The sequence below is a fragment of the Muscardinus avellanarius genome, assembly GCF_963383645.1.
Source record: "Muscardinus avellanarius genome assembly, chromosome: 13".
NCBI classification, from domain to species: domain Eukaryota; kingdom Metazoa; phylum Chordata; class Mammalia; order Rodentia; family Gliridae; genus Muscardinus; species Muscardinus avellanarius.
In genome coordinates, this window is record NC_137799.1 from 91,085,781 (window position 1) to 91,109,927 (window position 24,147).

The window sequence follows — 24,147 nt, forward strand, 5'->3', positions numbered from 1 at the left end:
AGAACTCAAGAAACTCAGCATTAAGAAAACAACCCAAACATAAAATGGACAAGTGAACTAAATAGACACTTCACAAAAGAAGAAATTCAAGTGGCCAATAAATGTAAGAAAAAATGCTCAATATCATTAGCAAATAGAGAGATGCAAATCAAAACTACCCTCAGATTTCACCTAACTCCAATTAGAATGACAATCATTCAAAACACAAATTCTGGTGAGGAAGTGAAGAAGTGGGAACTCTAACACATTGTTGGTGGGATTGCAAATTAGTGCAACCATTTTGGAAGACAGCATGGAGGATTCTCAGAAGAATGGAAATGATTCTACCATATGATGGAGCAATATCACTTCTGGGTCTCTACCCAAAAGAATAGAAACTGAAATGCCAAACTAATGCATGCATAGCTATATTCATAGCCACACAATTCACCATTGCCAAACTATGGAACCAGCCATCATGTCCATCAACAGATGAATGGATTACAAAACTGTGGGATATGCACACAATGAAATTTTACTCAGCCATAAAGAAGAACAAAATTACATCATTTGCAGGGAAATGGATTGAACTGGAGAACATTATACTAAATGAGATTATTCAGTCACAAAAAGTAAGAAATTAGATGTTCCCCCTAATATGCAGAAGCCAGGGGAAAAATGGTTCATAGGGGGAATTCTAGATGAAGGAGGAGAAAGCATAGATGACAAAATAGTGACGTAACTAAGGGAGATGAGAGGGAGGAAGAGGAAAACTCCCCGATGTGCATGGTATACATTCACAAGCATCAAAGTCAATCACTAAACCAAACATGAGCGGGAGGGAGGGAGGGGGGAATGTGAATTGGGGAAGGGCTGATTGAGTGATGTGTATACATATGCCTCTATTATCTTGTACAAATTAAGATGTATGACTCCAGTGCACCAATAAAAAATAAACTAATTAAATAAATAAAAATATTCAGTAGGCATTTATATTTTAAAAAGGGCATTTAAATCCTTTATATCACTGGAAATTATAACTAGTTTGTTTATAACTCTTTTGTATTGGGTAGGAAGGATGGCCATCTATATTATGGAAGTTCAGGATCAGATTATTTGGGCTTCAGAGCCTTCAGTTCATAGGGCCAGCTCCAAAGCATAAATGTCAGTGGCCAGGGGGGCAGGAAGCATAGAGGCACCCTGTTCCAATATCATGGAGTCTGGAAGTTGCTCCCATGTTATGGAGTTCAGAAGATGCTCTCACATCGTGAAGGCCAGAGTCACCCTCACATCATGGAGACTGGAAGCCGTTATCACATCATGGAGCATGGACGTTGTTCTCACATCATGGAGGATGGAAATTGTTCTCACATCAGTGAGACTAAGTTATCCTCCCATCAGTGAGACTGGAAGCTTTTCTCACATCATGGAGGCCAGAAGTCACTCTTGTATCAGGGACAATGGAAGTTCATCACACTTCATGACGTACATGCTCTTAAAACAAGGTTGAGATTTCAATGCTAGGAGGAATTTTACTGTATTCATTTCATCTTTTCTAGATTTCAGTTCATTCTTCAGAGTGGAACAGACAGAATCAAGATATGTAATGTACTCAACAAATCTTGTTGAACATGAGCACCCTCCCTGTTGGGCATTAGGGAGAAAAAGTGAACAAAATACACAAATCTTAGCCTCCTGGAACTAAGGATCCAGAAGAATTGCCAGATATTAACCAAGTATCCAACACGTGTATCACATGAGAACAATAGTAAGTGGCACGGGACACACATCCTGAGGGCGATAAGAACCTGTAACAAGGGGTTTTGACCTGGTATAAGGGCTCTGGGAGGACTGAGAAAAGCATCTCATAGCTGAGTCTTGTAGGTTGGACTAACTAGGTCACAAGATGTGGAAAGTTGCCTCTAGGGAGAGGAAACAATGGGCAAGAAGCCCCTGTGGCAGAATAAGCATAGCATGGTGAAGCTGAAAGATGGGGAATGTGCTGGAACAAACGTGGGGCGCACAATCCAGCTGGAGAAGGAGAGAGTCATGCTGCCACCTTGTCAGTGTGCTAAGGATTTTGTATTATCATAAAAGCAATGGGATTCCAGTAAGAACTCTAAGAAAGATGTTTTGGCATTTCTGGGGAGCCATACTAGACAAGCTCAGGAGGGAGACAATGATTTGGTGGACAAGGGTGATAGCAGTGGAGAGAGAGCAAAGTAAAGGGATTTTTGAGATATATAGGAGGCAAAATTTCAGGATCTAGAGATGAATCTTATATTTAAAGGCAAAACAGAGAAAACTGCAATGATGTGAAATAGATTTATGACCAATATAATGAACAGGTGTCATATGATTTGATGACCCGGCTTTTCATTAGGCTGAGTGGAGACCAGAAATTCAGTTGGATGCATGTGAGATTTAAGGGAAATTTAAGATGTCTATATCTCAAAGGTGTCTCTAAGGGAGCTGGGTATATTGGAGCAAGAGGAGACCTTTATGGGGCACAGTTGCCATGTTCTGTTACACAGATGAAGGCTCTGGTTCCAGAGGCCAGAACCAGGACTATTTCATGAATAGATTTGGTACAATGTAGAAAGGAATTGCCTAAGAATAAGAGCTGTGATCCGGGCTGCTGTGCCAAGAGATTCCTTTCTTGTCACTAGAAGGAAGTGTTCTGTAGAAAAGGTTTGGGATTTTTCTAATTGTCTTCCCTGGAACATGGTGATTTTGTGAAAGAGGTTCAGTGATTGGATCTCTAAAAAGTTGATTTCAATTTCATATGTTATGTGTATGAGAATTATTAATGCAGCTACTGATATTAAGTGCCTTATGAGCAATAAAAATTCAATGAAAACCAACATGCTCAGATGTGTTTTATATACAATTTTAACATATCGGGCAATATCAATAGTTGAATATGCTTTTGTAGTTTAGCTTTAGAATGCATGAATGTCACCAATTTGATGTTCTCAGAGATAAATTCGTCCTAACACAATGCACTATCATTTTATTTAGTTTTGGAGATTCTATTTTTAAGATTGTATATTATTTAGATAGCTTCTAAATACCCTTGTAATTCAAAGCTCCCATGAGTTTTATTCTAATGGTTAAATAAGCTACCTTATCCTCATTTTCTGTAAACATTCTATAAGCAAAACAGAAAATGTATGCCCAGATCTTGGTGCTCTGTGCACAGGGAGTCATGAAACACTCCTTTAAGGGGTTCCAGAATCAGCAATGGTTCCAGCTCTCCTCTCCAATAAGCCCTCATTCACGCTCTCCTTGCTTCTTTCAAACTTGCCAGACCTTGTCAGAGCTTTCAAAGGCGTTGATTATATGTGCATGGACTGCTCTAAACAGTGTGAAGCTTAGTTTTTCATTATGTTTATAACATAAGTATCTAAGTAGCTCAAGGACCATGTCCAACAGTTTCGCTGTAGCCCAGGAAAGACAATGCCCAAATGTTCATGGCTTTGAAGCACAACTGGCTGTGAATAATGAAGTGGCGGCAGATAAGAGGAAAAGAGGGAAATGGTAAGCAGAGAGGACATCCCAGAGGACCTTTGAGTTAAAATTTTAGCAGATAACTGCTTTACTATTCTGCAAGCTCTCAGTAGAACTCACCAGTTTATCCACAGAGGGGACATTCACCCAGGGGCACATTTGGCCAAAACAGCCTCTCCTAGCTTCCCATCCAGTCTGGAGCAGCTGTGTGTCTCATATACTTACACTAAAATGCAGGAGAAATGAACAGGATCATACAGGCTATTTCTTCCTCTTTCTTTCTGTGCCAGGTTCCTCATTCTCCAAAGCATCTATCTCAAAAGCCTTCCAAATAAAAACCAAAGTTGACCTGCTATCAGTCCTAATACTCTTATGATTAATAAGGTTAACCACCTGGCTTACAGACCCCCAAAGTGTGGTCAATAGTGATTTCTGTACAATAGGTACCACCCAGGTGACCACCACGTGTTCTGAGCAGACATGCCCCTCCCCAGGCTTCAGTGTGTGGTCCTTAATGGTTCCATGAGGACAGTGCTTGTGAAGTCAGATGGCTCCTAAAGTCCTTTCACCTCTCCAATTCTAAGTTCTATTTCCAGCCCAATTGAATTAAATTAAAAAATCTCTTCCTCACAGAGAAGGCTTAAGATCAATTACGGGAGAGTTTACAAAGCTACCAAAAAATGAAACAACAACACGAAATAAACAAAGGAAGACAGAAAATAAAATAAAACTATAGTTGCAATTCTTCGTCAAAGGTAAAGCTTTGTTTAATAATATCTTTTAAAAGTTGCTTCTTAAACTGGGCATGGTGGCACACACTTGTAATCCCAGCATTTGGGAGACTAAAATAGAAGGATTGCAGGTTCGAGGACAGCCTCAGCATGTAGTGAAACTTTCATTAACCAAGTGAGACTCTGTTTCCAAAATAAATATAAAAATAGGACTGGGAGTGTAGTTCAGAGGTAGAAGGACCCTGGGCTCAATACCCAGTGCCACACACACAAAAATAGTTGTTTCTTTGTCTTTTTCTGGTGACCAATCCCCATGAATCATTCAGAATTTTCTGTGGGATGCATTTTCTCTCTTGGTCTTCTAAGTAAGAGGATTAGGTAGTATTATTTTATTCAGTCTTTCCCCTCTCAGAGAAATAACCTCATATGAGTCAAGGAAGATTATTTGTTTATTATCAAGACTTTCATGGATTTTTGTTTTTATTCTGGATGTTCGTGGACATGGAAATACCTAACATGACAAGTGAAAGAAGAGGTGTCTAGAACTCGATTACATCTTTTCAATGATGGATATATTTGCTATGGTATTATAGATTAGTATTATCTGTATATAGCCGGAGATTCTCCTTATGACAAATGCCCATGAAAAAAGTGGTGAATGAACCAAAGTAAACACAGATATGAGATGTTCTTCATTAAATAATACTCAAGGGAGCATGACTTGTGCTACTTGGAAGTATTCAAAGTTAAATATCACAATGCAATTTTCAAAGTTTTCAGTTTTATAGATAATTATATAGAGCTACAGAAGATTAAAAGTCTTGCCCAGTGCAGAACTACATAGCCTGAGTTTTCTCTACCACTTAGAAGCATAACAGAAGGATTCCAATCTTATTACTCTCCACATCTCAGTTATCTTTTATTATCCCAGCACAGAGACTGAGGAGGACAGTGGAGGAGTTGTTTGGGGGTAGAATTCTATTAGTTTCAAATATTGATTTTTTTTCTCCATTTACCAAACCAGTTTGGTTTTCTAAATGGTGTTAAGGACAGTCTCCCTTCCTTGATTCCCACCTCCTGTAGACCAGCTAAGAATGACCAAGTGGATCTTTGTGTCTCCCGCTCCTCGAATGTGCCTGCTATCTACAGCCTCCTCTGAGCAGGCTCTAGGAGCTCCCTGGCAGTTTGGGAGTTAAGGGCAGCAGGCCTGGACATCCCCTGGGTGTGGCATGTGTCCAGGAAAGAGAACTACAAAAGGAAAGAAGAGTGTGGGAAAGAAATGCCCACTTATGAGATCAGGGTGTTCTTAGCCCAGTCCTGGTGCTGCCTGGGGCTACGGCTTGGTGATGCCAGGAGGCACTTATTGCCCCAGGCAGCTCAGGGAGCACCTTGGAAGGGAACAGGTCCCCGGAGGGAGCAACCACAGGGCCGAGGGCAAAGAATGACCACCCAGGGGGAGCTTCCAGAGAAAGGAAGTTTCCTTTGAGGAGTGGTCAACAAGACATCTCCACCCCCACACTCTTGAGAAGTGAAGCTTTTTTCTTCTTCTTCTTTTCCAAAATGCAAATAGCTTGTGTCCTTGGACTAAGGGAGATGTGTTGCTAGGCAATCACTTCTAAACAAGCACCCCTTGCCCCTTTTCTTCTGACCCCTAGAACAATGAAGACTTTTCAGCAAATGGAACCAAGATGGAGAAAAAAAAAACGAGGCAAAAATAAAAATGTAATCAGAGACTACACAAAATCTGGTTCAGAGTCCAGAAAGAAAAATGTAATGTTACTAGGCTTTGCTCTGGGCAGATGGAAGGGGGAACCGTTCTCAGCATCACATTGGCATTGACATCACAACACGAGGGCCACCATCCAGGCTTATCCCTTGTGCAGTGACAGGTGACCCTAAGGCTGTGACATTATTCCCAGTTAATTATGAGCTCTTGGGTCTCGGTATTTTTGTTGGTGCATTGAGGTTTGGAATTACCATCAACATTTTAAAATCATCTCTTTAGCAATTTCCAGGCTTTATAAGATATTGTCAGTCTCGTTAGGAAATATTCAGCATACTGGAATTGTGTGATAGAAATGGATTTGAATAAAGGTCTATTGATAGAGATGTAGATCAGTTTTAGGGAAAACCGAGAGATAGTGTAGGACCCTTTGCTGCCTCGGTCTGAAGGAACAAGAGGACCCAGAAAGGGTAGACACAGGAGAGGGCCACCTGACCAGAGCTGTGCCTTTTGGTGGAAGGCTGGAGCCAGTATGTGCTGACTACATACCCAGATCCCCTCCTGAGGACACTGTGGGAAGCCAGAGAACAAGGGGACTGACCCAAATATATTAGCTGAGGCTGCTGTAACAAAATACCACTGACTGGGTGTTTCAATTTTGTATGTTCATGTGTATTAAAATTATTAGTGCACATTATAAAATTTGGCTTAAACACCCAAAATTTATTTTCTCACAGTACTGGGTCTGTGAGTTCAGGCACAGTTGGTTTCTGGTGAGAGCTCTCCTCCTGGCTGGCTGGTGGCATCATCTCACCGAGTCCCCATACGTCAGGGAGAGGACTCTGGTGTCTTCTCTCTTTTCAGGACACCAACACCACTTGATCAGGGCTCTGCCCTCTGGCCTCCTGTAATCTTAGTCACCACCTTAACGGCTCTATGTTCTATGCAGTCACACAGGGAGTTGACTAACATATGAATTTGGTGTGAATATAAATCCACAGTATCAAGTAACTATGTAATAACTCTGAAAGGCCTCAGCGTTAGAAGCTTAAGAGAATCAGACTATCTCCTTGGGAAACCTACTCTAAGAATTTAATTTATACATTTGTGCATGGCCTCATGTTATCCTTACTTCTTGGTAGAGCCAACTAAAACACTGAGAGATCAGGTGACTTGTCCCGAAAATAACCATAAAGGACCCATGCTGGCCAACCTGCTTTGACAGAAGTATTAAGGCCACAGATTTCAAAAGAGCTATACTCATGCCAGAGAACTCTGCTATCAATCAGCAGGGTTTCCTTGGCTTTTGTCCATTTGAAATGTTTTCATGATAGAAGTAATGCTATAAAAACAGTTTTGAAATTTGAGAGGAAAATTAAATAATCCCTGAACCCCAATGATCTCATATTTGCGTATCTGTACACATTATTCCCTATAGGGTTTTTTGTGTGTATATAAATGTGGATATAATTACATGTAGGCGGGTGTACATATACACATATGTATATATATAGTAGAGTCTCATTATTTACGGTAGATATGTTCTGTAAAGTTACTGCAAACACTGAATCAGCAAATACCAAACCACTAGTAGACATTTAGAATTATTTCCTATATGTACTGGTCACAACATTTTCATCAGCTGATCAACTTAAAACCTCATTTTATATATGTTTTTACTTAGAGAAATCTTACTCAATATAAGACGTCCCCAGCTTATGATAGATTTACTTACAGTTTTTAAGCCTTACAGTGGTATAAAAGTGATACTTAAATTTTTGAATTTGGTTCTTTTTCTCAACTAGAGTTACACAGTACAATCCTTGCAGGATGTTGGACAATGGCTGTCAGCCACTATTGCACAGCTAAGTTAGGATATTCAGTAAGTTATCAGTAAGTTAGGTAAATAGATTGCATTTCAAAATTACAGTATTTTAAACTTATGTTAAGTTCACTGGGACACAACCCAATTTTAAGTCAAGGAGCATCTGTATACCGTTGATTTATTAACATTGAACTCATAAAGTCATGCCTGAGCAAAATTCACTTGATACACATATTTTCTCCATAAGGTACATCACCGTCTTCTTGGACGTAAGAATGTAAGGCAGCACTTCAGCACTATGTTTGGAGACCACAATAAACAGCAAAATCACTCATAAAAAACCCACAAAAATGCAAAAGAAAAAAAGTGGAGCTAAGCCTCCTTCAAAATGGATGCTTATCTATAGTATGAAAGCCAAAACAGACAATTTCACCAGTTCTTACCTCACTAGAAATGTGCAAGTCAGACAAGTCAAAGTTTTGACTGCCTAACCATGAACAACTGGATGAGCACCATGATTATTTATTTGGGGATCACAGGTACATTTTAGGGAGTAGATAAGTGAACTTTCTTCAAGCCTGAGTTATATGAGCTCAATACTAATGAATCAACAAGTAGGTAAATTTTCAAAGACAAAATTCATGAATGATGAAGATCTATTGCAGATTACTCCATATACATATATAGGTGCACACACTTAAACTTGCCATTTTTTATTGTTTTTGTGCCTGTTTCTTTTTTTTTTTTTTGCATTCTTTATTTTGAAACAGGATCTCACTGAGTTGCAGAGGGCCTCACCAAGTAGCCGAGGCTATCCGTGAACCGTGATCGTCCTGACTCAGCCTCCCAAAAGCTGGGATTACAAGCATGTTATTGTTGGCTTCCTCCTGTATATTCATCAGATCAAATGCAAGTGCAGGCATTACAAACGCTTTAAAGAGCAGTGACAGTAAACAGTAGAGTCACTGCAGTTCTTAAAGATTCTGAGCAGGACCTTACTTCCTTGGCATAGAAATCCCTTTGACTAAACTATCCATACACAACAGAGTCTTAGGAAAAGGAGATTGAAAATTCACTTATCTGTCCTTGCAAGGGCATTTGCAGAAATAGCCAGACCCCTTGTTAATATATTATTTTTATTTTGATAAACCACACACACAGGAAATAGCTAAGCAGACACCAACCAATCTCTTGACACTACTTCACCATGTGAGTGTGCCTTTTCTATGATGGAAATGAAATTAAGTTATCCTTTCTGAAATGTTTGGATTTATATCTCTATTTGAAGGACATTTGGTTATCAGGCTTATGACATTACTAACATTTATTGAGCTTTATTTAGGACAAAACCTTCTGAGCACTTTGCAGGCATAACTTGTGAAATCTGTCCAATAACTCCAATGGGCTTGGCCTCCATTGTAAGGATAATGTTGACAGGCAGGATTTGAGTCTGTGTGGTTTTCGTTGCACAGCCTAAGATATGAACCAAACCTCTGTCAAAAAAAAATAACCGCTACTCGCCTGTTCTTTCAGCTACACCACTGGCTTATAAAAAGCAAGAGCTAACTATCTTTGTGTTCATTGTTGATGTAAATATGGAAGATGTTATTGTTGTTTCTAATCTACTCTATGAATCAGTTCAACATAATTTGAGATAAGGTTCCAGGTTTTAAGCCCCAAGATTCATTTGCACAGAAGTACTGCTCTTGGCACCACTGATGTGGACTGTTAATTCAGCTAACATTTATTAATGCCTTGTGTTACAGTCAGTAAGAAATGGCATCTTAAATGGACCATAGTTCAGCTAACAAATGGTACTATTAGGAGCTCCATGGTTTGGGGGATTTTTGTTTGTTTGTTTGTTGTTTGCTGTAGTTTCATAGATGAATTATAGGGCCAGAAAGGGTGGGAAAGAGGAGGGAATGAGGAGAGGATGTAGGCGGCTGCTAGGAAGACTCAGAGGGACTGGTTTCCAGGACTCTTTGAATTTAGGATGAGCAGATCTTTGCAGCTGGAGCTTTAATTACAGAGATGCTCTCTATGTTCTCTGTAGAACAACCTCCCAGAGTTTAAAAGGTGGCTGTTGTCTGCGAGGCATGGGCACATTAAATTATAGTTATTATCTGGCAACTATTTGAAGGTCAGAGATGACAATCCTTTGACAAACAACCCCAAGCCCATCCAAGTTGTGAAGTGTCCAAGCCTTCCTCTATTGAGACTTCTGAAAGCAATCCACTAATCACAATCAAAACCATGTGTGTCACCCTACGATATCACAAAGTTTTATGATGGTTTATGCATCTCCTTTGATGATAAGTATAATTCCTTTAGATATAGTGAAATTATTTGACAAAGTTATTGGAGAGAGCAAGCAAAAGAGGTCTAGAGAAAGAGAAGGGATCAGAAGAGCGGTCTTATACTCACACCAGGGAACCCCACACATATATCCAAAAACATACAAAGATACCCTTTAGATTAGATCGTCTTCTAATTGGAATTGGAACACAGCTGACCTTACATGAAATAGATAGTCCATTATCTGGGTCTTTTTCAGATAAGAGGGAGAGAAAGTACATTTTCTCCTATAAATGGGATCATATATTTCATATCATATCTTTTTATTTGAAAAAATATGAGCATTTAAGATCCAAATTGACCCCATTTTAGACTAATGTCCTACTAAAAGGGCATTGCTGCAGTTTTATGTTAATTGAGCTTGAGGAATTAAATTAGTTGTGTTCTCAGTAATCCCTGGTCCAGAATTCGTTTGAATGGATGAAAAAGAATTGACCCAGTGACTACCTTGAGAGGACTCAAGTGCATGGATTGTGATTCAGTTCTATAAAAAATAAAGGGAGTTGGAGCCCATCCCCATTTTATGTGCTTTTATTGATTTATTATAGTCTCACATCATAATCTAAACCACACTGACAATGACCTACAGCACTCGGTGCCTCTCCCAGCCTCCATTTCTCTCCCTCCCAATACAGAGCACCAAGACTGACGTTGGTATATTCACATGAATACACACAGTCAATAGCAGTATTTCCATCAATGAACCTCAGTCTTCCTCCTCCCCTACACTTAGACCTCCTCCCTGGCTCCAGTGAGGTTCTCCTCCATCATCTGGAGTTCCTTCTGTATCCCAATTACTCCCTATCCAGCACATATTAGAGAAAACACATGACCCCTCACTTTCTGTGATTGGCTAATTTCACTTAACATAATGTTCTCAGGTCCCTCCATCTTCTTGCAAATGACATTATTTTTTTCTTTACGAAAAATACATGCAATGGAATTCTACTCATTTTTTTTTAAGTTGGGAAAATGAGAAATATTCTTTACTCAATGCAGAAAGGGGATTACCAGCCCTTGAAGACAGTAGAGAATAAATATTTTCTTCCTTCTGTCACCAAGAACTTCTTCCTTTTCTTTCTTTACATCTTCTGGCAAGTCTCACAAAGTATTACAAGCTCAGTGATTCATTTTTGAGGAATCAAGGGTAGTAAAGCATTAAAAGTGAAAAATTACTAACACCAAGTTGGACTGTTTAAAAGTTATTTTTCTGAGGAGAAATATACTAACTAACACTAACTAATCACTAACTAACACTAAATACACTAACACTAACTAATCAAGGGAACACATGAGCAGACTTAACTGATTTTGATCTTTCTTTTTACATCTTTTCTTCTTGACTGTTTAGCTTAGCACTGCTAAATTCTCTTTACAGTGGAGAAAATATAAAATGCTTATTTTTATAACAATAATTTTAACATTGGAACTCTTGAATTCTTATTGTATTTTCTTTATAATTTGGGTCTATTTGTAGATAAATATATTAGCTAATATCATGTATGGTTGCCTATCCCCCCAAATCGTGAATTTCTAATTCAAGTCCTTGAATGCCACAATTACTTCCTGAAAATCATCATCAATGTACTTATCACCCAGCAATCAAAGTCTTAGTTAGACTTTGAGAATATGTGAGGATATGGATTTGCACCACAAATGGCTTCCATCCGAGGAGAGGTTTCAACTGAGTTTAAATGCTAGATGCTCTTGTGGCTTGGATGTTTTTGTAGGGTGCTACCAGAAGCTTTACCCACATCATGAAGGATATTCGGAAGTGGACAGATTGAGAGAAGATATAAGCACATCTCACCAGGAAGCACAATGACAGAGAGCAGAGTGGGTTTGGGGACAGAACCCATGACTCAGTGAGCAGAACCCAGGGCTTCTTTAGTAAGAAAGACATCTAGAAGGTGTGACATCCTTGAATGTTTGTCTAAGAAATCAAGGTGAGAGCATTAGAGTTCTTAAGGAATGGGAGCTGAACGAGTAGGAGTCAAGCTCATCCTGGGAATTTAACCTATAAACTCAGTCTCATTCACACACAAGCACATACTCACGTTTCCCTAGACTGGGACAACTCTGAAATTATGTTTGAGAAACACTGCACTAGAAGGTCTTGGAAGGTTTTGTAGTGGGGTCTAGATGTATTGAGGGTGTCTTACAGAGATCAACTCTACAACTCTGTGCATGCTTAAAGGGTTAACAGGAAATCCTTAGTGAGCCTGAGCCCTTAAAATAGGGAAGCTGAGTGATCATGATGATGGCAGCTCACTGATCATACCGCATGAAGCTCAGGGCAGCAGCGGGCGCACTGTACACCTGCACAGCAGGCAGCGCTGCCCCTGGAGGCGTGCCACTATGCCAGCCCACAGGCCAAAAAGCCACAGGGCTGAGGGTGCTAGGAGTGGCTCATCTGATTGCATCAAATGGCATAAGATGACAAATACCTTTGATACAAGCTGGAAGTCCTGATTTAAATGTGATATTTGGATCTACATAGGATCCTGGTTTCCTTGGAGCTGGAATACAGGAAACTTCATCTTCCAAATGCAAATACCTAGGATCAGAGAACACAGACTCCTCGACTACTTAACAGCAAACCACCAAGCTACCCCAAAGAAAGCAGCGGTGCAACTGAGACAATAGAATGAAACCTTCTTCTAAGTCCGTATTCACCCACCCCATTCTACCCCACTCCACAGGCCACTGTTTTGTTGTTGATTTTATGTATTTTGCTTGAGGTTCTAAATATTTCACAACACTCCTCAGAAAAATGTTTTTGCATATTCCAGTTTGTAGCCAATCCCAAATGATGATCTTTCAATCCCTCCAATCATCTACTTCTCATTCATTCTTCCATATCTTCATATATGGAAGAAGGAATATATGAGATATATATTTCTTTATATATTTATCTTTATAACTTGGGTCTATATGTAGTTAAAGATATTAGCCTAGCCCCTCGAATGCTGCAATTACTTTCCAAAAATCATCATCAGTGCATTTATCAGCCAGCAATCAAGAAAGTCTTATGTAGTTTATATATCATAAACAAATATTCATGGGATGTCTATTCTGTTCCAAGTAATGTACTTTTCACTCCCATAATGCACATGAGCAAATGTCTCAAAATAATAAGACATTTAGAAATGTCAGCCTTGACATACAGCCTTAGTCATTAAATCAATCCACATGTACGTGATAATCAATTGTAGCATGCCTAAAACTGCAGTTGGTTAAACTTCTTTTCAGGAACTGCTAAACAACATATGTAATTTCTTACCTACTAGGTAAATCATGCAGAATTTATCTACAGCTGAGAAATTGTCTTGAGTACTGTTCTGTGGCAATAACAGGCTACTGTGAATTGAGTAATTTATAAAAAAGAGAAATTCGTTTCTCACTGTTCTGCAGACCAGAATCTAACGTCAAGGAGCCAGCATCTGGCCAGGGCCTTTGTGCTACGCCATCCCATGGAGGAAGGCGAGCAAGTGGGACAGAACGAGAGAAGGAGAGAGGGCCAGGCCTACTTCTATAACAAAACCTACTCTCATAAAAACAAGCCCCATTTTGTGAGAATATTGACCTACTGATGGGGGCAGAACCTTCCTGCTATAGTGCCTTCTTGACGGTACCATCTCTTAGCACTACTGCACTGAAGAGCAAGTTTCCAGCATATGCCAGGCAAGGTGACACCTGATTGTAAACTTGTAATCTCAAGATTATGTAATCTCGAGTATGTGGGAAGCTGAGACGGGAGGATCCCAAGTTGAAGGCCAACCTCAGAAACTTAATGAGATCCACAGCCACATAACAAGACCCTGTTTCAAAAGAAAAAGTAAAAACAGGGCTGAGGGTATAGCTTAGCAACAGAAAAACACCCTTGGGTTCAGTTCCCAGTATAAAACACACACACACACACACACACACACACACACACACACACACAGAGTTTCCAACATATGAACTTTGGTGGACACATTTAAACTGTAGCAGAAGTTATTTGGCCCGGTATTCCTCATTCTCTAAAAGCGATAGAGCAGAACCACTTTATTAACCTCCTAACTCCTTGTCCAGCACTTTTTCCTAGCTCCTTAAGTCATTGCTGTGAAAACATTTTCTTTGCAGTCGTCTTTGAAAGAAAAGGCATTTTTCTTCCCAAATAAATTGTCTCACTGCTCAAAAATATTTTTGAAGATTAATGTTTGTAATCTCCTGAGAGAGTCTCCAGACCCGGGAAACCTTATGCCCTTGTACCCACAGAATGTACAATATTGGCACCTAAACTTCTCGAGTGCAGAGTGCATTGCTAATAGCAAGGATGACATCGCGATGTTGGTGGCACCTAGGCTGAGGGTTTTGTGCCTGTGGTTCCCTACTTGGGCAGCACAGGCTTTATCTGCATACTGCCAGGCTCCAGCAAGATGATGTATGCCAAGTGCTTTGGGAACTCAAGTCATCTGCAAATGGAAGGACCTATTATCTCCAGGAGCCTCTAAAGGAAGGCTAGGCGAATATTCATCAGGATATCCCCAGCTGGCAAAGTCTGTTCCATAAATATTTGTTGAAAAGGAATGAATAAAAGGTTTGTCAGATGTCACATGGAGAGCCAGGGCTTCAGAGTCAAGTATGTCACCAAGTCTTTGTGTCAAAAATGACATCAGAGAGAGAAAGGTGAATGTGACATTGTTGTGTATCTTATTTAACACGAACAAATAAGGCTTTTCTCTGTACCGATTGCTCCATCTGAAAACCAATCGCCTCCTGTTCTGTGTGGCTTTGTGTTCATTCTGCAAGCCTGGGCACTCTCTCGCTCTCAGGCTTTCCTGACTTGGATCTTAAGTGAGCTCCTAGCTCTGGCTTATTTCTGGGAGTTGTCAGGCGCAGATAAAGCCTGGTGGAATTTGCCCAGTCCTTTGAGTGAAGAGAACTGTCAGAAACACTGTGGCCCGCCTTTAGAAACTCTCCCACATTGGTCCCAAAGAGAACATTTGTGTGTGTGTTTGCTTTGGTTTTGAGAGCCAAACACCCCTTTGACATTACGTGCGCCAACTACTTAACACTGGGCTGTTTCCGAAAGGATGCATGAGCTCATGACGCAAAGAACACTGGCTTGTTTTAGAAACGGGAAGAAAAGGAGCTGAACAGGAGGTTTAAAGAACAGAGCGGATTGAATGAAAGTATATAAGAGAGGAAAATACGGAGGGGCACCCCAGAAGTACAGAGGCTCACTCCCAATGCCTATGGCCGTTTTGTCCTATTAAAGAGGATATAGGCATTCTGAGTGCCTTTGGCTGGCATCTCTCCCCATCAGAGCCTCAAAAAAGTCTTGGGTTGCAAGGGTGGGGAGACTAATTCCAAGCAAACTGGCCTGCAAATATACCTGGATGGATTCTCCACTCTCTTAAAGCAATTTAAAAGGAAAGCACAAGTATTATATTGAGTATATTTTCTGTCTTTTCCATGGAAGTATAATTGTGTTTCAAATATGATTTTTCTAGCAGAGGAAAAGCCGTAACCAAATGCCCTCGGTGGCAAAGTTCACGCTTTGATCAAAGTGCATTCAATCCCTGGAATATATTCGCTGAGTATGTAGGTAGCCTCCTATAAGGGACAAGGACATTGGGATACCGAGGTTTCTGTGCTGGGCACCCATGGTTCTAATGGAAGAACATTAGCGTATGTAGATGAAGACACACCAGGCTGCACCCTGGCTCCTCTTACCCAGGTCCCGGCTGTGCAGGTTTGTGTTTCTGTGTTTTGTGTATCCCAGGTAGGCCCTCCACCAGGAAGCTCCTCATCTCCAATGTCATTCTCAATATCCTTTTCCCTCCCTCTTCCTCCCCCTGGAGTTTGTTTTTGGAAGTTCCACCATGGAATTTTTCTCCCCACATCTCTATGGGTGAGTTTTCCAGGCTTTGGAAGGCTCTGTTGCCATGGCAGCTAGCCTCCTCTGCTTGGAGCCAGGAAGAGAGGATTGTGAGATAGGAGGGAGAGGATGGAGAGTCATTAATGTCAGCTGATTAGCATGCGGCGCCAGAGCCCCCTGTAGGACTTCACTCCTTGCAGTAGGAGCATCCAGCTGCTCAAGTCCCTGCTGGCTGGGTACGATGCAGCAGGAGACCTCTCACCTCCGAGCAGGCACCTGTGTGGAAGCACCTGCTGGAAGGAGGCCTACTCAGCCCCAGCCCGGTCCTGGCACCACCTCCCTCAGACACCAGCTCCTCCTGGGACTCCTCTCTTTTGTCTCTGGCCACCTTGGAAACAAAGCTTCATGGACGTATCCCGGTTTGGAAAGATCTGAAATGTGAAAGAGTGGAAGGAATTGGAAACCTTCACGGTTTCGTCTATTTAATTATTTTCTGGTGGTTGACCATCCTTCAGTTGTAATGAGGGGAAATATAACACCTGTCCTGTGATGCTCTTGGCTGCTTGATACGTGAAGGCAGACAAAGTGGTAAAAGTGACCAACCTTTCATATGCACTGCTGACTACTTGAATGGCCCACATAGAATCTGTTTCCTGAAAATCAGGGCTACACAAGAGGGCGGGACTCCCAAGGGGCAATGGAAACATTAAGAAGCCAGAATTCTGTGTTCCAGGAGGGACCTTGCTATGTGGTATAGTGAGCGATGTGAGATTCCCTGGAGCTTACAGATCCATGTCTGCATCTGTGAAATGGGCTCATGAGTCACATCTTACTCCATCCAGTCTCATAGCTGAAAGGCACTGAGAATTCTGAGAGCTCCATTAGGGAATGTAATCACTGCAAATGTAACTGATACTGTGAAATGTTTGGGGTTCTACTGCAGGATCTCTTTTCTTTAAAATCTTCCCTAAAAATCTGTCCTAAAGGAAGAGTCATAATGTGCGAATATATAATGATACTTTCTCCTGACACTGCCAGGAGCAGATGCCTCAATGCTTACGCCACTGAGGGCTCCTGACTCCCAGCTCTTGTGACCTCTGATGCTGGTGCCCACTGCCAGACATAGATCTTTATCCTCAGTTTCCCTTTCCCTGGATTCTCTGCCCAGATCCTGTGAACATGGGAATTTCCTCCAGGTGCCACCCATCCCAGCACCTGCCTCATGCCTGTCATGGGGGAGAAGGTGACACATGTTCCCTGTCTACACTGCCTCTAGCCCGCATTCTTCTCGCTGCCCAGCCTGCTCTGGCTTGACCTCTGGCCCCATTGCTCCACTACAGCATCTCTCCCTGTAATCGCCTGAGTGAGGCACTCGTGGCTAATGGTGATGTGCTGGGCCCATTCTCTGTGCTCAGTTTCACCATGGACCATCCCACGCAGGATTTTACCTTGGGTGGAGGAAGCTGGACGATGGGGCAGGAACCTCTCTGAACTCTGCTGGCAAGTACTTATGAATCTATAATTAGTTCTGAGTAAGAAGATGTTGTTCTTTTAATTGTGTAGCTGTCTCAGTAGAACCTCAGCGAAAGAGCATCTCTGGAGAGCAACCAGTGGGCAGTCCCAGCACTCTCACAATTGGCAGTTGTCAGCCACTTGTTGCTTGAGAAGTTCTGGCTTCCTTGGTCCTGCACCACCTGTCTGCATCTCTTGCCATCCTTTCTTAGTCTCCTCCACAGGTAAAGGCCTGGACCTTCAGCGTTGGGATCCCTCCCTGGGGCAAGCGTTGGTCCCAGCCTGGCCCCACTGTTCTTTTCCTGGCTATCTTCTCCACCACCTCTCAGTGAACATTGCTACAGAGAAGAGTCATAAGCAAACACCTCCTGTCTAGGCCACCCCCGTGGTGCAAGTTCCCCGCAGACACCACAGAGGCCCCTCCCTGTCCACGCAGTCAGCCCTCTCCCTGCTCCCATCGCCGGCAGCACACTCCAGACCCTGAGTGTTTTCCAACTCAGTGAAGAACCATCAGCTCCCAGGTTCAGCAAGATACGATATCCTCCCTCCACTCTTATCGGGAGGATCCTTCTCTGGCCAGCAATCTCTCCCCTGTTCCCATTGACATCCCATTGGGATTGTCTTTGTAAAATGCAAATATGGCCCTGCCACTCTCTTGGGTCAACATCTTTAATGAGTTCCCATGGCTTTTAGGGAAAAAAATGGAAATCTTTTCTGGCCTGCACAGTCCTGTATGTTCTGGTTCACATCCCCGACCTCATCCTCTGCAGCCCTGCTCATGCTGGCCATGCTGACTTCCTCAAGCTCCTCAAGCAGGAGTCGCTTCCTTCTGCCACTGGGCCTTTGCACATATTGCTAGTATGATTTTCCTCCTCTCTCCACCCTGCTGTTTCTTATTTGTTACTTGCTGCTCACATGTCATCCCACATGAAGCCTATCACCAGCCATTGTGCTCTGAGAAAATCCTCTGTTATAAGCCTTTATATAAAATTAACATTATTCCATAGCACTGGTTGCAAAATTTGAAATGTTTTCACCTATGCTGGTAAATAACCACCACCCGAGGCCACTTCCTTCAGCCGCTAAAATCACCCTCAGGATAACTGGAGCCTTCGGGCACCAAACCTATGTATTAGGTTCTGATTAGTTGGTACCTGTTAAGTATTTTCATTATTTCTTCTATTTTTATGTGTGCTGTATTTATTCTGTATAGCATTTACTGCACTTGTGACTTTATAATTATTTTGAGAATTTTAAATCACTATTTACCCCAAACTGAATTCTAAGAATGCGAAGACATAGACCACCGGTGTGTGCCCTATATCTAACACAGAGTGGACATCTAAAAAATATGTTTGATAAATGAAAAATTGAGATGAATGAACAGACCTTTCTCAGGTGTCATCTACTTGACCCCTCAGTCCCATAAAGGGGAAGGTATGAGCTCCTCGGAGCTCAGCGTACGGCTGAGACAGAGCCCAAACCCTGCCTGGGCGGCCTCCCCTAGCCAGCACCCCTCCCCCACGTCTCCTCATGAGCTCCCGCAGGAGACACACTTCAGAAGCACTGTCCACACATCACTGCAGTGCTGCTGGGCTCCTTAGTGTTCTGTATCCTCCAGCCTGTCACCCTGACCCAGTTTCAGACTTTGAAATTCAAGTATCGCTGACAGAATCTAGGCTGCGTATGGCTCCCCTCCCCACCCGTTCTCTAAATAAAAGATGAAATCAGAATGGCCATGTATATGCTGTCTCAAAATAGTGCTTTATTTAGAGAGAGAAGGTGTTAGTTATTACTGGCATTTAACATTTGTCGAGCGAACAAAATCTGCTGAACATTGAAGAGAACATGGAATTAAAGAGCTCCTACCCAATGTGCGTTGTGGCCTAAATTAGACCCACACAAGTCACTAATGCGCAGAAAAGATGGCTCTGGATAGAGTCCTGTCGCAAGGCATAAAACATGCTCCAGCAAGAGGGGGAGGATTTTCTCTGAGAGAAAGGGATATTGTGGTCAGGGCTCAGAAGTAACCCTTAGACCGTTTTAAAAATAGCAAAGCAAGCTAAAAACCCTATACGAGTCCTTAGAAACAGAAACATCTTGGAAAAAAAATAGATTTTCTTTCTTGCAGAGCCTTCCCTAAGAAAAATGCAGTCCCTAAATTCCTACTGAGACAGAGCCAGTTCTGGGTTTGCTGTCAGCTTGTGGATCTGAAAGCATTGCTTTGTAAAGAGCTACATTTCCAGGAACGATGACTACAGACTGCCCCCCTCCAAAGAAAGCCCCATAGCAGCATTGGTAGAGTATTAGAAAAGAATACTCTATTCCTCACGTGTATTTTGCTTTACAAGAAGTGAACTATGGATCTAACTGTGATCAATCAGGCCCTGTGGAATACCAGTTGTGCAAGCCAATGGCACATGCATCTGACTTCAATGAGTTTTGAACTGAATCCAAAGTACCTAGATAATTTCTGCAAATTGGAGCCAATTCTGGCCTGAGAGTTAAGGGGCTGCCCACTTTGGTTCTGCCACATGTGAGCAAGTCGTGGATTCTCTCTGAGCCCCTATTTCTTTATCTGAGCTTTGGGCATCTGATTGTCCAGCTTGCTGGGTTGTTGTGAGAACTAATGCTAATGTCTAAAAAACTCAGTATGTAGCCTGGGACCTGTGTTGGCCAAGTTTCCAGCACTGGGACATACCACCTTTATCTAGACAACTAAACAGAAACTCTAGAACAGGTTTTAATTTAGAGCTACAATTGAGACTCTAAAGATCTTTTAATTCACTGGACCACATCCATTTGTCTGAAGGTCATTAGTCTTTAGTAGAGGACAAGAAACACATGGAGCTTTGAGATCCTGTGATAAGTCAACAGTCTCTTTCTAGCCTTTCCAAAATTACAATCCTAGAAAAATAAGGAAGAGATATGTTTGAAATGGACATCTATCTGATTGGCCACAAGACCCAGATATAACAAGACTCTTAAAATTGACTTAACAAAGAACACTTTTGATTTTGTCAAAATCATAGTCTTTCAATTTGAGCATTATTGTGAACATATGAGACTGATGTACACGGGCCATAAAAATGTCAAAAGAGTGGATATATCTAGCATAAAATAGGAACCTCAGGAAAAAGCCTTTCTAAAGATGTAACCCCTTCCCATTAATGTGAGTGACGAAGTCTTTTAAAATTTACAATGTGGCATAAAAGGCGCCGCTGTGAAATGCTAGGAAGTGACCTCCATTATTTATTTATTTATTTTTTTTTACTCAGCCACACTTATAAAAGAAAGGTTGATGGTGTCTCACCCAAGACATACTAGGCATGGATTCCCAAAGTCAGCAAGACTGCCTCCTGGGGGCATGCTGGACCAGTCTAAGGGGATGGTAGTAGCCTCAGATTCACCTGGGGATGTTGAATAAAAATTGGGGGGCAGTGGAAGCATCCAGGGAGGGAGCTCTAAGTATTTTTTTTCTGAAAAGGGGACGATAAGCCTGGAAGTTTGGGGATCTCTGAAAGCAAGGGAGAATTCTGCCCCAGGTGTCTGTGGGCTGGGGGAAGAACACAGATGCCCAGGGCAAGTCATTTTGAAGCTCAGATTCTGCAGGCTGAAAGTGGAGCTACTTGCAATGCCTGTCTCTGGACACCACCTAAGAGGAGAGAGACACTAAACCAAGCCAAACTCATTGCCTGTCGCTGGCTTTTGGAGTGTGTAGAGAGAGTGAGTGTGTGTGTGTGTGTGTGTGTGTGTGTGTGAGAGAGAGAGAGAGAGAGAGAGAGAGAGAGAGAGAGAGAGAGAGAGAGAAACACCACTGCTGACACTCTATAGCCATGCTGGCTCCATGATCTAGTTCTTTTGGTCTTTAATCCCCTCCCTTCCTGGCAGATTCACGGCCCGGTTCTACCCATGTGCAGAATTACCTGGGCATTTGCTTGCATTCAGCGAGACGATACGCAGCACCTGTCTGCATCCTTGTCTCTAGCTGGCCAGGGAGGAGAGAAAGCCCAGGTACCTTCTCTGCAGCCTTTGCTCTCCTACGAGGAATCCATCCAGGGCACCAGGACCCAGACACTCTCTGGAAAATTCTTCCACCTGCCACTATAATTCTCATTTTTTAGAATTTGACACAAGATGATTCCATCAAAGAAAGAGAAGCTTTGCTACTGGAAGGACTTCATTTATAGATGATATAGTACGGCCTATGATGTGGGTCTTCAGTCCAGACTCAGAGAGCATCATCTCAGAGAAGCACCAGTATGTGGAAGTTTGTTCCTAGGGACCCTATACCCCCAAGGGTCTCTTGTTTAGAACCCCTAGCAGCCTTCTTCCCTCCTGTCTAGGGAAGCTCTTCTCTGTTGACTTCTGACCTCCAGGTTCCCAGGAGTGTACCTTCTGCTTATTCTTTCTGGAGTGCCTCCTGGGACCTCTTTCCTTGGCTCAGATAACTCTGTGACTATTTATATGCATAGGAAGGCCAAGTTAAACTCACCACACCAGCCCATGAAACCCATTTTAGCCTCATGTTGACCACCTTCCCTCTGAACACTTTTCTGGTTGACCAAGGCTGACATTTTCTCTTTTACCTTGGAGACTTGTGTCACAGATAAGGCCTTTCTTCCTTTGTACCATCTATTCAGGGGCTAATGTCTCTAAAAGAAAAGTGTTATAAGGAACATCATATTCAAATAAATATCTCAAACTATGACACTGCCAACATATTGGGCTAAAAGCACAGGCCATTATAATTAAAGACACTTCTGACTAATGTTCAATTCTCCTGTGTTTTATTGGATTTTATGGCACCACTATGCTACACCCACACTCCCAATTTCCTTGTGATCCTTTATGAAACGTTTAGCTCTTAAAGCTCAGAATTAAAACTACAAAAAGTCCTTTTTATAAGAAAAAAGGTCATATATGGGATGAAATGTTATGTTCATTCCATGGTAAAATAATTTCTTTTTAGTGAGAATGGTCCTACCCCAACTCACCTTTCCCAGGGTCTCCATTTCCAGGGTTTCTGAGCATCGTAGTTTCCTATTGAGAGAGGGTGGACCATTCCAGGCCTGTTACCCACCTTCCCGCCTTCTCTGCTGGTTTCCTGGGGGCCACATTTTTGTGCTCATCAATTAGGTGCTCCATTTCCACAGAACATTCTCCACGGGCCAATGAAAACACAGAGAGGACAGAACAGGGCTGGTCTCTTGCATTTCTAAATGGTGGGGAGAGAAACTCTTGCATTTGACTAGAGGAGCCTGAGCCAGAGAACTTCCACCTCTGCCATAGCCCATGCCTTCATCACAACACTTCAAAAACAAAAAAGACACTTCGAGAGAAATTTCAGGTTCACAGCAAAATTGAAAGGTGGAGTGTTCCCATGACTCCCTGTCCCCCACATGTGCAGTCTCCAGCACTATCGACATCCTACAGCAGATGAGTGGTACATGTTGTTTCAACTGAGGGACCTTCGCTGATGAGTCCTGGCCACCCAGAGTCCATGGTTTACATTACACTTCTCTCTTGGTGTTGCACATTCTGTGGGCTTTTACAAATGTACAGTGATATGTGTTTACCAGCATAGGGTCATACAGAAAGTCTTCATTGCCCTCAAAATCACCCTAAAATGATCTTTGCCACACTCATTCATCTCTCCCTCTGCCTAACTCTCACAAACCACTTCCAGTACCTGAGTCTCCCCACTCCCTCCTCTAGTGCTAGTTCCTGACTGCTCAGGGGATGGAAGGTGGATGAAGGATGAAGGATAAAGGCAGACACCTTGTTCCTTCTCAGTGGTCTTCTTCTCTTTTGGTGTAGCTGTTTCCCGGCTAACACCTTTGTGGGTCACTCTCGGGTGGCTAGAGGATAAACAAGAAGTCTCAGATATACAAATAGATACTTTCAACAATCCTCACCCATTCCTAAGAAATTCATACTTGCTTGGTCTTACTAATGATGGGCCAGAGGCTTGGCAGATGTCCCTTCCAGCTCCGCTGTCTTCTCTGTTCCCGCCCCATCTCCCTTGCAATGCACACACACATGCACACACATGCACATACACATGTACACATACATCTATTGCCTAAGCAGAAGCCCAAAAGAAAAATGAAGCCAAACTATTCTTTTCTCTACTTTTTTTTTTTACTGGGGATTGAACCCAGGGGCATTCTACCTCTGAGATATGCCTCAAGCCCTATTTTGTCCTTTTTTAAGAGAGGGTATTGTTAAGTGACTAAAGGTCTCACTAGTTGTTGAGGCTGCCCTCAGGCCTACAATCCACCTGCCTCAGCCTCCCCAGTACTGGGATTACAGATGTGTGCCATCATGCCTGGCTCCAGCCTCTCTCTCTCTTAAAGCACCACCAGTCTTTATGAGGATTTTTCTTGAAGTCTCTTGATTTAACATTGGGGGTGGGGGAGCAGAGAAAGTGAAAAGAGAAGGGAATTCCTTCTCCTTCAAAACATTCTACCAAAAGATCAATGGCCCCATTTCTTTTGCTCCTTTCCTCCCCTGAACCCTCACAATTCTTTCCCCCACACACACTGAGAGAGGAGAAGGAGCCAGAGCAGTAGACGATTTTAGGCCAGTGCTATTATGGTACCAAGAAGAATGTGGGGTACACAGAACTCCTTTTCTGTCA

General features: G+C 42.2%; 1 protein-coding gene across 1 annotated transcript in view; it reads left to right on the forward strand.

The window, feature by feature from the left end:
* Positions 1–24,147, forward strand: part of NTRK2 (neurotrophic receptor tyrosine kinase 2) — a gene marked incomplete at both ends in the record, with an annotated part of 373,926 nt that overhangs the window by 326,164 nt on the left and 23,615 nt on the right. The gene's annotated exons all lie outside the window — the stretch shown is intronic.